The 15,075-nt window shown below is 34.7% G+C and overlaps 1 long non-coding RNA gene across 1 annotated transcript; it reads right to left on the bottom strand.

Annotated features, from left to right (window-relative positions):
• Positions 1–14,431: 14,431 nt before the first annotated feature.
• Positions 14,432–14,868, bottom strand: LOC142242525 (uncharacterized). The gene is made up of 2 exons (XR_012724134.1): positions 14,671–14,868; positions 14,432–14,608 (listed from the first exon to the last, which is right to left on the bottom strand). It is a non-coding gene; the product is annotated as an uncharacterized LOC142242525 (long non-coding RNA).
• Between the last annotated feature and the right edge of the window lie 207 nt (positions 14,869–15,075).

The raw sequence follows: 15,075 nt of genomic DNA, 5'->3' as shown, positions 1-15,075 counted from the left end.
GAAACCGAGACGATGAAATCGACATTTTTTACATTAATGTAAGTCTTATAACGTTATTAAATTTTTAATGAAAAATAAGAATATTAAAAAAATTGTAATTACCAAATTATCATATTAAACACAAAATGTAAAATCAAATCCATTTTTGTATTGAAAATTGAACTTATATTTTAAACGAAAAAAATTTAAGATATTCAAGAGTAAAATATCGAGTTATTTTTAACATTAAAAACCAATGAAATTAAAGATAAAATAATCTAATGTATTAAACATTATTTTCGCTCTAAAACAAGAAAATTAACAAATTAATAAGCACATAGTGCTGTAGAAAGTTTATTTTCTGGTGAAATTGAAAGAAACAAGAAACGTATTAAATCCACGCAAATGCTGTGGATCAAACTATCGACGAACAACATCGAGGTAATTTAGGCGAATTGGACAAAATCCCAGATGTTGTCAAATGTCTTAGGGAGTTTTCGGGAAAAGCAGGAGAGTTTAACTCCTGGAAAAAAGTGTAGAGAGAATATTAAGGATCTAAGAAAATTGTAAGGGAACACCTAAATATTACGGTATACTTAACACCATTAGGAACAAGATAGTAGGGAACGCGGACATAGCATTAGAGTCGTATAATACGCCCTAGACTGGACAGCAATTTCTAAATGTTTGACACTACACTACGCGGACAAGAGGGACGTATCGACACTAGAGTACAAGATGACAGGGCTAATACAAGGAAACTCGACAGTACAGGAGTTTTACCAAGTGTACTCGCATCTTTCACTGATCCTAAATAAGTTAGGCGGTTTAGATGTCGGAGGCGAAGCCCTCAATTTACTAACGCAAACATATCGAGATAAGGCGCTCGACACATTCATAAGAGGCCTTAATGGCGATCTCCCAAGATTGTTAGGCATGAGAGAACCGGCCGACTTGCCGCAAGCTCTGCATCTATGCCTTAAATTGGAAAATCAAAAATTTCGTACGAACCACGCTCACAATTTCAATAGCCAACCTACAAGGAATAACTTTCAATACCCAAAACCTCCTTTGCCCGAGGAAACAACTACATTCCACGCCCACAAAATCCGTTTACCGTAAAGGCCGGTACTCTGTTCGGTTTTCGCGTTGAAACTCCATACAAAACCAAAAAATGCGAAAAATTTGCGAAATTTTTTCCATTTGTGATACTTTGTTTTTTTCGTGTTGAAAAACTGACGTTTATAGCACGGCGCCATTTGCAATGTGAATTAAGAAATAATTTATTTATTAAAAACTATTTGTGCGGGTTTATAAATCAAACACGGACCATATTTTTGTTCCGAAACTATACAAAGGATCAAAGAAATAGCATATCAATTGCCCAAGCAAAAATAAAATGTTATTTTGTAAAAACAAGCAACACCACCAACTTAATCCAATATCGCTCCCAGTAAAATAGCGCTCCAAGCTACCTAAAAAAACGCCGCTTTCTATGTGTTCGCTCTTAAGGCCGGTACTATGTTCATTCCTGCGAAAATTTTTTATAGAATCCATTATTTCGCACATAGAAAGCGGTGTTTATGTAGGTAACTTGGAGTGCTATTTTACAGGGAGCGATATTGGATTAGGTTGGTGGTTGCTGCTTGCTATTACAAAATTAACATAATATTTTCCTTGGGCAATTGATCTGCTACTCCTTTGATCCTTTGTATAGTTTCGGAACAAAAATATAATCCGTGTTTGTGTTATAAACCCACACAAATAGTTTTAATAAATAAATTATTTCTTAATTCACATTGCAAATGGCGCCATGCTATAAACGTCAGTTTTTCAACTCGAATTTAATAATAATAAACGTCAGTTTTTCGCATTTTTACCGGCCTTTAGGTAAAAGACCAACGAATCCACCCTCTCAGCGGAATGTTCAACCTCTTAAGGTCCAACGCAACTTTCACATTGGAACCGATGATAGCTCCTACTATGGTAACATAGATGATGAGAAAGAGGATTACTATCAGACGGCACAAAAATACTATGAAATGACCCAAGAAGAAGAAATCGACAATTTAGATGAAAAATTTGACGATATTCATTTTTTAGAATGACGAGCTCTTCGCTCCCATATTTTGAATGTCGAACGAAGAGCGGCGAAATACTCAAAATCCTTATTGATACCGGCTCAAGCAAAAATTATATCCAACCAAATCTTGTAAAAAAAGTAATTCCCAATAAGTTTCCATTCTATGCAAAGTCTGTAGCAGGAAACGTTCAAATAGATTCACATACGTATTTATATTAATCTTTTTGGCCAATGATATCTTAATTTTTTCTTAATGCCCACTCTTAAATCATTTCATGGAATTTTAGGTAACGACAGTCTGAAAGCATTAGACGCAGTCATTTATACAAGTAAAAACTTTATGGTCATTCGTGACAAGAAAACAATTCAAATCAAGCAACTCCTCAGCCAAAGTGTAAATTCGATTAAGCTGCAAGACGAACAAATAAATAGTAAACAGAAAGAAATTATGCAAACCCTCACTTTTCTCAGAGCCAGATGAAAATTTGACCTGCAGGTAGGATAGGAGAAATTCGTACATAAACCGACTCCCCAGTTTATACAAAATTTTATCCCTATCCAGCTTCATTAAAGCAGGAAGTCGAGAATCAAGTCGAAAAATTGTTAAATGACGGAATCATACGACCGTCGAGGTCGCCATACAATTCTCCAGTATGGATCGTCAATAAGAAACCCGACTCTCAGGGAAACAAACAATTTCCGGAAATATCGGACGTATTGGCGAAATTAGGGAACAGTAAATATTTTTCGGTGTTAGATCTCAAAAGCGGATTTCATCAAATCCCGCTCAAAAACTCTGATATAGAAAAGACTGCATTTTCTATAAACAATATATATATATATATATATATATATATATATATATATATATATATATATATATATATATATATATATATATATATATATATATATATATATATATATATATATATATATATATATATATATATATATATATATATATATATATATATATATATATATATATATATATATATATATATATATATATATATATATATATATATACCCTTTATTGGAGCCTCATTACCTTTCGTTAAAATTGGTCAATGGATCTTTAGAACATAATATTTGAATAATTTATTTTAACATACAACATAACAATCGATTTAACATAATATAATTAAAGGAATTAATGATTATGGTACTTATGTAGAAATTATAATTAGATAACGATAATCCAGTAACAAAAGATATTGGGTAAATAAGTTAATATTTGAAGTATGATAGAGAAAATGTATTACAAAGAGGAATGAAAGATAAAAAAAACTCACCGAAATCCTCTGTTCTGCGGGCCCGTAGATTGAGATTCGTTAAGAGATAGAGGTGATGCTATTTTGAGAGATTATACACTGACGTGTACTTATAGATATAATTATTATAATTAGTATGATTATCCAGAATAAAGCTCCATTAAATTATATTTGGTACCCAAATTTTGAGATCTTGACTAGAATACAAAGGGGAATAGAATGAATTTGGCTTGATTTCTTAAGACTTGGGTTTCTGCGAGGCTTATTATGCGGTTGATCCATAATTCAAATTCAAAATTCAAATTTTTCTTTTTTTCAAATCCCTATGGAAACAAAATTCTCATCGAAACAATTTTTATTGAAACCTACTGCGACATGAACAGAGTGACACATACAAAGGTAAGGCAACGTCTTCACAACCTATCCACCAGATATAAAAAAAAATAACTTAAACCCACATATCTTTTAAATGGTATATTCCTACCTTACTTGTATCTTGATCCCTAAGTTCAAAGCTACAGTTTCCAATTCGTTTCAATACTTGTGCTTTTATGCCCGTCGGAGCCAGTTTCGCTGTAAAATGGTTAGCTGCACTACTCTGTGCAATATTCCTTCTGAAAACCGTTTGTCCAATATCTAAATTCCTTTTTCGAGTCCTTAAATTATATAGTCTCTCATTTTTCTCGTATGCCTGTTGTACTTTTTTCTTAATGGAGTCCCTAAGTAATACGAAATTATCTGTTCTTTGAATTAGCTCATCACTATCCTCTAGAAATTTCAATTTTTGCAACAATTTGTAATCTTCCCCATGAGTCATCATGGTCTGACCAAAAATAATTTTGTACGGGGACTCTCCAGTGGTTTGATGTACACTATTTCATAAGGCACAATTTACACTGCTCAAATAAACTTCCCACTTCTTTTGATTTTCTGTAACGTAAGAGCGCAAGGCTGCATTAACAGAACGATTAACTCTTTCACTCGCATTCGATTGTGGACTATAGGCTGCTGTTAATTGATGCTTTATTCCATATTTGTTTAAGAAACCATCAAACTCTTTGCTTCTAAATTGGGAGCCATTGTCTGTTACGATGATTTCATGCACTACAAAGCAATTAAAAATTTCATCCTGTATATATGTTATAATAGGCCCTGATGTAAACCTTCTCAAAGGTTTTAAGAAGGTAAACTTTGAAAAATGGTCAAGCGCTATTAAAATTCCTATATTACCTTTACTTGATCTCGGGAAAGGACCGATAAGGTCGAGATAAATCCGTTGGAATGGCCTCTCAGACACTACCATTTTTCCCATTGGAGGTCTCAATGTATATGTCGGCAATTTTGACGTTTTGCATGTCTCACACTTATCAATATATTCTTTAACATCTGTGACCAAACGTTGCCAATAAAATTTACGACGGATTCGTTCGATCGTTTTCGCTATCCCGCCATGTGAAGCATTAGTTGTGTCGTGTGCCGCATATATAACAGATTTTCGTAACTCAACTGGAACCAAAAGCTTCCACGAATCAATCTCATCTGCCATATTACTAGTAAATTGTGTCCGTTTATAAATATATTTGTCTATAACTTTATAATCTGGAAACTGTGACTGCTTAACGTCATTATGCCATTTTACATATTCATCCCCCAAAAATGCTTCTGATTCTAGGTCTATGGAAGGCAAAACTTCTATTTCCACTTCCGACACTTCATTTTCAAACGCCCTGGACAATGCATCGGGAACCACATTTTCCTTTCCGATGCTCGATAGTGAAGTCGAATCCTTGTAATTTAAGTGTCCATCGGGCTAATCTTCCCGATAAGTCACTCTGTCGCATTAGCCATTTAAGACTTGCGTGATCTGTATCAACTCTGAATTCGTGACCTTCAATATATGCTCGGAATTTGCTAACTGCTATTACTACGGCCAAACACTCCAATTCTGTTATGGTATATATACGCAATTGGTCGTTCATTTCCTTGATCATCTTCTTGAGCCAATACTGCTACTATTCCAACAGTGCTCGCATCACATTGCAAAATAAAAGGTTTCGTAAAATCTGGGTTGGTTAGTACTGGAGCAGAACAAAGTTTCTGTTTTAACAATTCAAACGATACTTGTGCCGCATCAGTCCATTTAAAGGCTATCTTTTTTGATTGTAGCTCTGTTAATGGGAATGATATTCAAGGGAAATTATCAATGAATCTTCTGTACCAACCGATCATTCCAAAAAACTGTCTGAGCTTCTTTATAGAATTGGGAACTGGAAAATCCGAAATTGCGCTAATTTTTGTCGGATCCGCACTCAGAGAACCTTCCCCAACTACATATCCCAAGTATTGAACACTCTTAATCGCAAAGCTACTCTTCTTAACATTAATGGTAAGACCAGCCTTACGAAATTGCATTGCTACTTCCTGTAAATGTTCAAGGTGCTCGTCGAAGTCCTTTGACATGATCAATAAATCATCTAAGTAGCCGAATACATGTGATTTCATATGATACGGTATCACTATGTCCATCAGGCGGCACATGGTTTGGGGAGCGTTACACAACCCGAATGGCATTCTTGTAAACTGGTATAAAGGTCGATTAGGGATTGTAAAAGCGGTCTTTGGCTTGGAAAACTCGTCTAACCTAATCTGCCAGAAGGCGTCTTTTAAATCTACCTTCGAGATACAATGAACCGGTAGCAATCTGGACAAAATACCCTCTATATTGGTCATAGGGTAGGAATCTTTCAAAGTAACGGAGTTGAGCTTTCTACTGTCTATACAGAATCTTACTTTTTCAGGCTTCACTATAAGAACCCCGGGAGATGACCAAGCAGACTGAGGACACTGTTCAATTACTCCAAGTGACAACATTCTATCTATTTCTCCGCTAAGAATTTTTTCCCTTGCAGGTGAAATAGGATAAAATCTCTGTTTAATTGGCTTTGCTTCCCCAGTATCTATATGGTGTTCTATAAGTCCTGTGCAGCCTAATCCGTCCCTGTCAGAGTTTGGAAATAAATCTATTATATATTTCAAGTTTCTTTCTTGTTCAACGGATAAATGTAAATGATCTGTATTCGAATTTATGTCCGCTTCATTAATTTTAATTTGAGTATTTATTCCAAGGCCGAATTTCTTCCAGAAATCCATTCCACAGATTATATCCTGTTTAATGGATGGAATAATTAAAATCTCAAACGTATCAATTTGGCCCTGATATTCAAATTCAACATCCGATATACCACAAATTTCTTGCCTATTTCCATCAGCTGTCTTCACGTTTCCATGAACTTTTCTAAAATTTTTATTATTCTTAATTTCGTCAACTAATTTACCTCCAATAACGCTTTTGTTAGCTCCGCTGTCAAGTAAAGGCCGGTATGCACCTCTAGCGAAAAATTTCATTCCCATAAGAAATGCATTGCTATTTATGCTAACGAAATTTTCGGTAGCGTTCAATTTCGTAAGCTGGTACGCACCTCTAATGAAAATAACAGGGTTGTCAAAAGCATATTTTGGCAGCAAACATTTAATTTTTTACAATCATTGTGTGCGTAAAAGTTTTAAAAGGTCTGTAAATAATAAACAATTTATTTGAGGAATATTTGGAACATATATTAACAATTTTTAAAAGCGATTAGCTGGTTTAAAATTTGTGTACACAGCCCTGTTTTTTGGTGTATACTTAAATAAATTGTTGCTACCGAACATTTCGCTAGATGTGCATACCAGCCTTAAGGCGAAAAACAATTTACCTCCAATCTTCAGTGCTATGTATGGTCTATTATCATGCTCTTTCGAAATAACAGAGGAAATTACATATTTACTAAATGATTTAACACGCTTCCAAAAGCTCCTCATTCTGAGCGTACCTCGAGATGATTTCCTTTCTTTTGAATCAAATTTGCGGAACCTATTATCTAAACCTATTAATTTCATTGAAGTTAAATTAGAGTTAAATTTTGCATCTACTTCCTCGCATTCTTTAATGGATGTCCTTTTTGCTTCCGAAGGACATCCATTTTCAAGTTTCCCTGTTGTCTGCATTTAGAGCAATTTGGTCGGAAAACATTCTTAGTTCCACACCCATAACAAAAGATTGTCCTCTCCTTAGTACAATCTTTATACAAGTGGCCAATTTCCCCACAATTCCAACATTCTGCTGATTTTAATTCATCCACTTCCTCATCACTTAATATCAACTCGTCATATCCTTCATTTATTTCTGCTACTACTGCCTTGTCCTTATAACTTCGAAACTTGTTCATGTTTTGATTATTTCTAATAAACTTTTCGTGTCTCCTTACGGCTTTTCTCAAATCGGAAACTGATTCGATATCCAAATGCAACAACTCATATTTAATTTCTGGCCTGAGATTACGTCTCATTTCCTCACACAATTCTTGATCTGAAAGTGGTGTGCGCAACTTATCTGTCATAAGAGTTATCGCTTCTGTCTTCTCCTACAAATATCATCTCTAATCTCTGAGTCATTATCCGATGTCTTGTATTGTCTCTTCAAAGCATTTGAAAGCGAAATCCATTTAAGGTCATCACTGTTTTGACGATGATATCGCCAGACCATCCTAACGCTTTCCCTTCGAAGAGCACATGTAAATATTTACATAATGAGTCGAAATTCCCTGAGAGTGAATTTGTTGTCATTATGTTCACTTTATATATAAACTCTTCAACGTTTATATCTCTGGGGTCGCCCGAAAATTTTATTCACCAATTACGAATTATATTAAGTGTTTTCTCCGCGTGATTCTGATAAGATGTCTGGAAGTTACCTAATTCTCTAGATTGTCTCCCTATATCACCCGGTAAACTATTTATACCCGGATTGTCATTGCGTATATCATTATTCACCCGGACATTTCGTAACATATTTCCCATTTCATGCGTGATTGAGGACATGATATCATTGCGAAAATCGACTAAAATTTCTTGAACTACATTTCGAATTCTGTTGTCGTCTATTGAATTATTTGTCACTCCATTTGTATTGTTGGAAACACTTGTGTCTCATTTTGAACATCTCTATTTGACCGTAAGTTTCTCCCGGATCTTAAACACATTGAAGGATTATCACCTACCTCAACAACAAACGATGCGTTTAAGGGATTTGATCTTCCCACATCAGATAAATCTTCCATACTTCGTGTAACCGGCATATTTTTTTTAATTAATAACAAACAAAACGGAATCTTTCAAAATCTCAAAACTCTGTACGTATATTGCATGAAAACTACTCAGTAGATGATTTACCAATAAAGGATACCAAGTCATATATTATCACTAGCGACAAAAAAAAATAAGAAGATATATAATTTCCCAAGGTATGACTCCATCAAACTTAACAAAATCATAACTCCAAATTGGGAAACTATACTGAATATGTAAATGTTTTACTGAACCACATAGGAGCGCAAATCTCACATATTTCAATGACATTTGCTAATCTCGACCACGAAATCCAATAAAGGATAGAAAGGAAGAAAAAATAAGACAAAATTATCTTAGTTGGTTCTAGATATATCCAGATTTTCAAAATCCAAAAATAATTTTATCGTATTCATTAATAGAGGCGTTGCAATATTACAAAAGAGGTGTAAATTTAGACTCATATAGAACTCGAGATTCATAAAGCAACGCCCCACGTTGGGCGCCATTTAATTTATGTAACGATTCTCCCTATACCGTCTCAATCCGGAGGAATGTGCTACATTATTGCTTTCGTGCCGTGCTCAATCGTGGGGAAGTCCTTTTTCCTCCGGATGGAGATTCGAGATCGCCGCATAAAAAAAACTCACCGAAATCCTCTGTTCTGCGGGCCCGTAGATTGAGATTCGTTAAGAGATAGAGGTGATGCTATTTTGAGAGATTATACACTGACGTGTACTTATAGATATAATTATTATAATTAGTATGATTATCCAGAATAAAGCTCCATTAAATTATATTTGGTACCCAAATTTTGAGATCTTGACTAGAATACAAAGGGGAATAGAATGAATTTGGCTTGATTTCTTAAGACTTTATCTCGTTATGGATAGATCTGATGCACGAAGAGACATCGATCCATCTTAGGTTTATCCGGCTATTATCGCCGCTTCATAAGATACTATGCTAAATTAGCGAAACCTCTCACGTCGCTTCTCAGAGGAGAAGAAGGTCAAACGAAGAGGCAATAGAAGCCTTTAACAAAATAAAGAACTCCTTGGTATCAGAAGATTTATTGCTATCCTACCCAAACTATGAAGAATGTTTTGAGCTAACTATTGATGCGTCAGAGTTCGCTCTTGATGCAGTCCTCTCGCAAAAGGATAAACCAATCACTTTCATTTCAAGAACACTAAGCAAGACTGAAGAACTTTACGCAGCGAATGAGAAAGAAATGCTTGCCATCATTTGGGCACTAAATTCGCTTCGAAATTTTCTATATGGCGCAGCGAAAGTCAAAATTTTTACCGACCATCAGCCTCTAACCTATGCTCTAAGCATAGATTGAGATTCGTTAAGAGATAGAGGTGATGCTATTTTGAGAGATTATACACTGACGTGTACTTATAGATATAATTATTATAATTAGTATGATTATCCAGAATAAAGCTCCATTAAATTATATTTGGTACCCAAATTTTGAGATCTTGACTAGAATACAAAGGGGAATAGAATGAATTTGGCTTGATTTCTTAAGACTTGGGTTTCTGCGAGGCTTATTATGCGGTTGATCCATAAAGCATATTATGTGGTCGATCCATAAGGCATAATATACCACTATTTTCAAGTTTATCTCGTTATGGATAGATCTGATGCACGAAGAGACATCGATCCATCTTAGGTTTATCCGGCTATTATCGCCGCTTCATAAGATACTATGCTAAATTAGCGAAACCTCTCACGTCGCTTCTCAGAGGAGAAGAAGGTCAAACGAAGAGGCAATAGAAGCCTTTAACAAAATAAAGAACTCCTTGGTATCAGAAGATTTATTGCTATCCTACCCAAACTATGAAGAATGTTTTGAGCTAACTATTGATGCGTCAGAGTTCGCTCTTGATGCAGTCCTCTCGCAAAAGGATAAACCAATCACTTTCATTTCAAGAACACTAAGCAAGACTGAAGAACTTTACGCAGCGAATGAGAAAGAAATGCTTGCCATCATTTGGGCACTAAATTCGCTTCGAAATTTTCTATATGGCGCAGCGAAAGTCAAAATTTTTACCGACCATCAGCCTCTAACCTATGCTCTAAGCAACAAAAACAACAACAACAAGATGAAACGATGGAAGGCTATACTAGAAGAATATGATTATGAATTATTCTAAAGGGTGATTTGTTAAGAGCTTGATAACTTTTTTTTTTTTTTAAAACGCATAAAATTTGCAAAATCTCATCGGTTCTTTATTTGAAACGTTAGATTGGTCCATGACATTTACTTTTTGAAGATAATTTCATTTAAATGTTGACCGCGGCTGCGTCTTAGGTGGTCCATTCGGAAAGTCCAATTTTGGGCAACTTTTTCGAGCATTTCGGCCGGAATAGCCCGAATTTCTTCGGAAATGTTGTCTTCCAAAGCTGGAATAGTTGCTGGCTTATTTCTGTAGACTTTAGACTTGACGTAGCCCCACAAAAAATAGTCTAAAGGCGTCAAATCGCATGATCTTGGTGGCCAACTTACCGGTCCATTTCTTGAGATGAATTGTTCTCCGAAGTTTTCCCTCAAAATGGCCATAGAATCGCGAGCTGTGTGGCATGTAGCGCCATCTTGTTGAAACCACATGTCAACCAAGTTCAGTTCTTCCATTTTTGGCAACAAAAAGTTTGTTAGCATCGAACGATAGCGATCGCCATTCACCGTAACGTTGCGTCCAACAGCATCTTTGAAAAAATACGGTCCAATGATTCCACCAGCGTACAAACCACACCAAACAGTGCATTTTTCGGGATGCATGGGCAGTTCTTGAACGGCTTCTGGTTGCTCTTCACTCCAAATGCGGCAATTTTGCTTATTTACGTAGCCATTCAACCAGAAATGAGCCTCATCGCTGAACAAAATTTGTCGATAAAAAAGCGGATTTTCTGCCAACTTATCTAGGGCCCATTCACTGAAAATTCGACGTTGTGGCTCGTTAGTAAGTCTATTCATGATGAAATGTCAAAGCATACTGAGCATCTTTCTCTTTGACACCATGTCTGAAATCCCACGTGATCTGTCAAATACTAATGCATGAAAATCCTAACCTCAAAAGAATCACCCTTTATAAGCCAGGGAAAAGTAATGTGGTAGCTGACGCCCTTTCAAGAGTACCAGCGCAATCACCACTTAATTCAATGTCTGAAATGACACACAGCGATGACAGTTCTTCTCAGAAACTCCTATAAATGTAGAAACTCCTATAAATGTTTTTAAAAATCAAATAATTTTCGACTCCACGTTGCCATCCCAATATAAATTTGAAATAGTTTTTCCGACCGTACATAGACACCTAATTTCAAAAGTAGAGTATATCCCAAATCAACTAGTTTCAACCTTAAAAAATGCCTTAACCCTTCAGTAATAAATGGCATTAAGGCTCCTTAAGCACTGATGGGAAAAATCCAGGAAATTTACCCGGACCACTTCTCAAAATATCGAATAAGGTTCACAAACCTCCAAGTGGAAGATGTGAAAAACGAACAACAACAGGAAGAAATAATCATTAGCACACTTAGAATAGCTCACAGAAATGGAAAGGAAAATAAGGCACAAATTCTTGAAAATTTTTATTTTCCCCGTATGAACCACAAGATTAATGGCATAGTGAAGCAATGCACAGTTTGTAAGGAAAATAAGTACGATAGACACCCGCCAAAACCCGTACTTAAAGAAACTCCAATTGCTACATACCTCGGAGAAATCCTCCATATTGATATTTATAGAACGGAAAATCACCTTGTCCTTACAGCATTGGATAAATTTTCGAAATTCGCCCAGTGCAAGCTCATTAAATCAAGGGCTATTGAAGACGTTAGAGAGCCTATAAGAAAACTAATTTTCTTATATGGTGTGCCAAAAATAGTAGTATTCGATAATGAACCATCCTTTAATTCAGAAACAATAACATTTATGCTACCGGATACGCTAGGGATAAAACTATATAAAGCCCCATCCTACACAAGTACTGTAAACGGCCAGGTAGAACGCTTCCATTCTACATTGACAGAAATTATGCGCTGCTTGAAAAGTCAACGCACAAATTACACATTTCGTCAACTCCTAGACAGGGCGACTTATGAGAACAACTATACCATTCACAGTACGACAGGACAGAGACCACTTGAAGTGTTCTTCGGACGACGAGTTAGCACAAACCCCGAAACGTACGAAAAAGCTCGACAGGATAACATACAAAGACTAAAAGACAAACAGGCGATCGATCTTAAAAATCATAATTAAAATCGAGAACCAATAAGACAATACGAGCCAGGAGACACAATTTATGTTAGAAACAAAAAGCGTTTAGGAACGAAATTGTCACCAATATTTAGAAAAGAAGTTGTTAAGGAAAATCATTCCACAACAATTATTACTGAGTCAGGAAGAGTTGTCCACAAAAGTAATATAAAGAGTTAAGTTTACCTCCCTTCCTCATTTTATCTCTCTCATTTCATAGAATACTCTTTACCCTCGATTCATCTTTCGCCAGCGAACTAAAAGTGTTTAATCACACACTATCGCATCTCGTGGCAATTAATGACGGACAAGGAAGAGTCCAGAACGGTACTTTCAAGATAATCCACATAGTGGAATTAGACCGATACTGGAATTTGACAGATAACATACGGACAGAAATAGAAACCACCATCCCCAATTCCAATCCCTTTTACCCACTCCTAATCCATGAATTCCCAGGTTCGTGATATTTTTGAACTTTTAACACCAACAGATCAGACTAGAAATAAGAGAGCTATTAATATACTTGGAACTGCATGGAAATACATCGCAGGATCCCCCGATCACGGCGATTATGAATTAATAACAAATACGCTAAATGAATCATTAAAAAATATTAATCAACAAGTCTTGATAAATGAAATATTTACCGAAAAATTAAGAAATTTAACAGACATTACGAATAAAATAAATAATTCTATAAAAAAGAACAATCAGTTAATTGACGAAGCTGCCATCAGCTTACAAATTAAGTTAAAATTTGGCAAAGAAGAACTAACCCAATAAACACAGGATGAGCGTTTTTCAAATGCAACAACTTTTCAGTTTGAGGGTAAATATAATTTTCAACATAAATTCAACTTGACTTGAAATAGCTCATCTTCAATACATCTTCTAATTGTTTGCGAATTACTTCCAATTTGCCTAAATGTTGACGAAATCTTTGAAAAGGTGTTGAAGATAATATGAGAAAGCTTTGACAAAACACTACCCTAAAATGCGACGAAAAAAACATGTGGTTTTCAATACTTATTTGTGCAACGAAGTTCGTGGTCAATTGCAAGAAATAAAAAAAATGGAAAATTTTAGACAAATAACCCAATAGTTTATAAAAATAGGTAAGTGAAAATAAAAACTGAAATAAAACTTTAAGGAAGTCACTAAATATATATCTCTTTGCAGAAAACTAAAATTGTGGATTCTACGTTCTTGAAAACATTAAAAAGCTGACCGATAAAAAAATGGTGGACAATTAACTTGAACTGATTCCAATAATTTATAATACACCCAGAAAAAAGTGACCCCTTCTTTAAGTTAAAATGAACTCATTGTGAAGAAAGTTGAACTTCGTATAGCGCCAAAGACATTTTTATTTGTTTGAAAGATGTGATTTTCGTAGAAATTAGGTATAATGCATTCCATATATTAGTTAACATTTTCCTATATTCATGTACCACAATACTACAGAATGAAAAAAATTAACTGATTTGAATTCATATATGGAATGATTTTATTGAAATTTTTTCATTCATTTGGACAAATCTTACATATTTGTGGTAAAACTTTTACTTCATAATTAGAACTGCTTACCTTCGTTTTTAAATACAATTTTATTTATTTATATAAGCAATTTTATCTTCAATAAAAGACATGTTTTATTAATATATTGAATATATTTATTAAGAATCAACAGCATCGACTGTCCTTGAAATATTAGTTTATTATTCAACTATTTCCAATTTCCATGTGATATTATCAACTGTAAAACACACTTTTCCTTCTTCTTGTACTTTTCACTTTTAATAAGTTGCTGCCTAACGATTTCAATACCTACAAATATAAAAAATCATAAACCATTTTTGTTACAAAAGGTTAGCGTCACTGAAAATTACCTGATAATTGAAGATTCCAAAATGAAGACAAATGAAAGGGTTGTTATTCTGCTGGTGTTTTCTTTCTTTATACACCATGACGAACATTGATAGATTTATTTTCAAAAAACGAACATTTTTTCTCACTAATTTAAAATAACAAATATTTTATATATTTTATTTGTTATTTATTATATTATTTTACCATATTATTTTTTAACAATCCTCCGTATACCACAACAACGCGATTCCAACTAAAAAAACAACCCACGCGCAAACACATCGATTACGATGACAGGTATCGATTACAGATAACAATAGAAATATAGGAAAATTTCCTATATTCTAACAAGTGTGTTTCCTTAAGTTTTGAAAGGATTGCATACCTCTTAGTACGAATGAACTAAAATATTTTTCTATGCCAAG

This window comes from Haematobia irritans, unplaced genomic scaffold, assembly GCF_050003625.1.
Source record: "Haematobia irritans isolate KBUSLIRL unplaced genomic scaffold, ASM5000362v1 scaffold_32, whole genome shotgun sequence".
Lineage (NCBI taxonomy): Eukaryota > Metazoa > Arthropoda > Insecta > Diptera > Muscidae > Haematobia > Haematobia irritans.
This window is presented reverse-complemented; position numbering and strand designations above follow the sequence as displayed.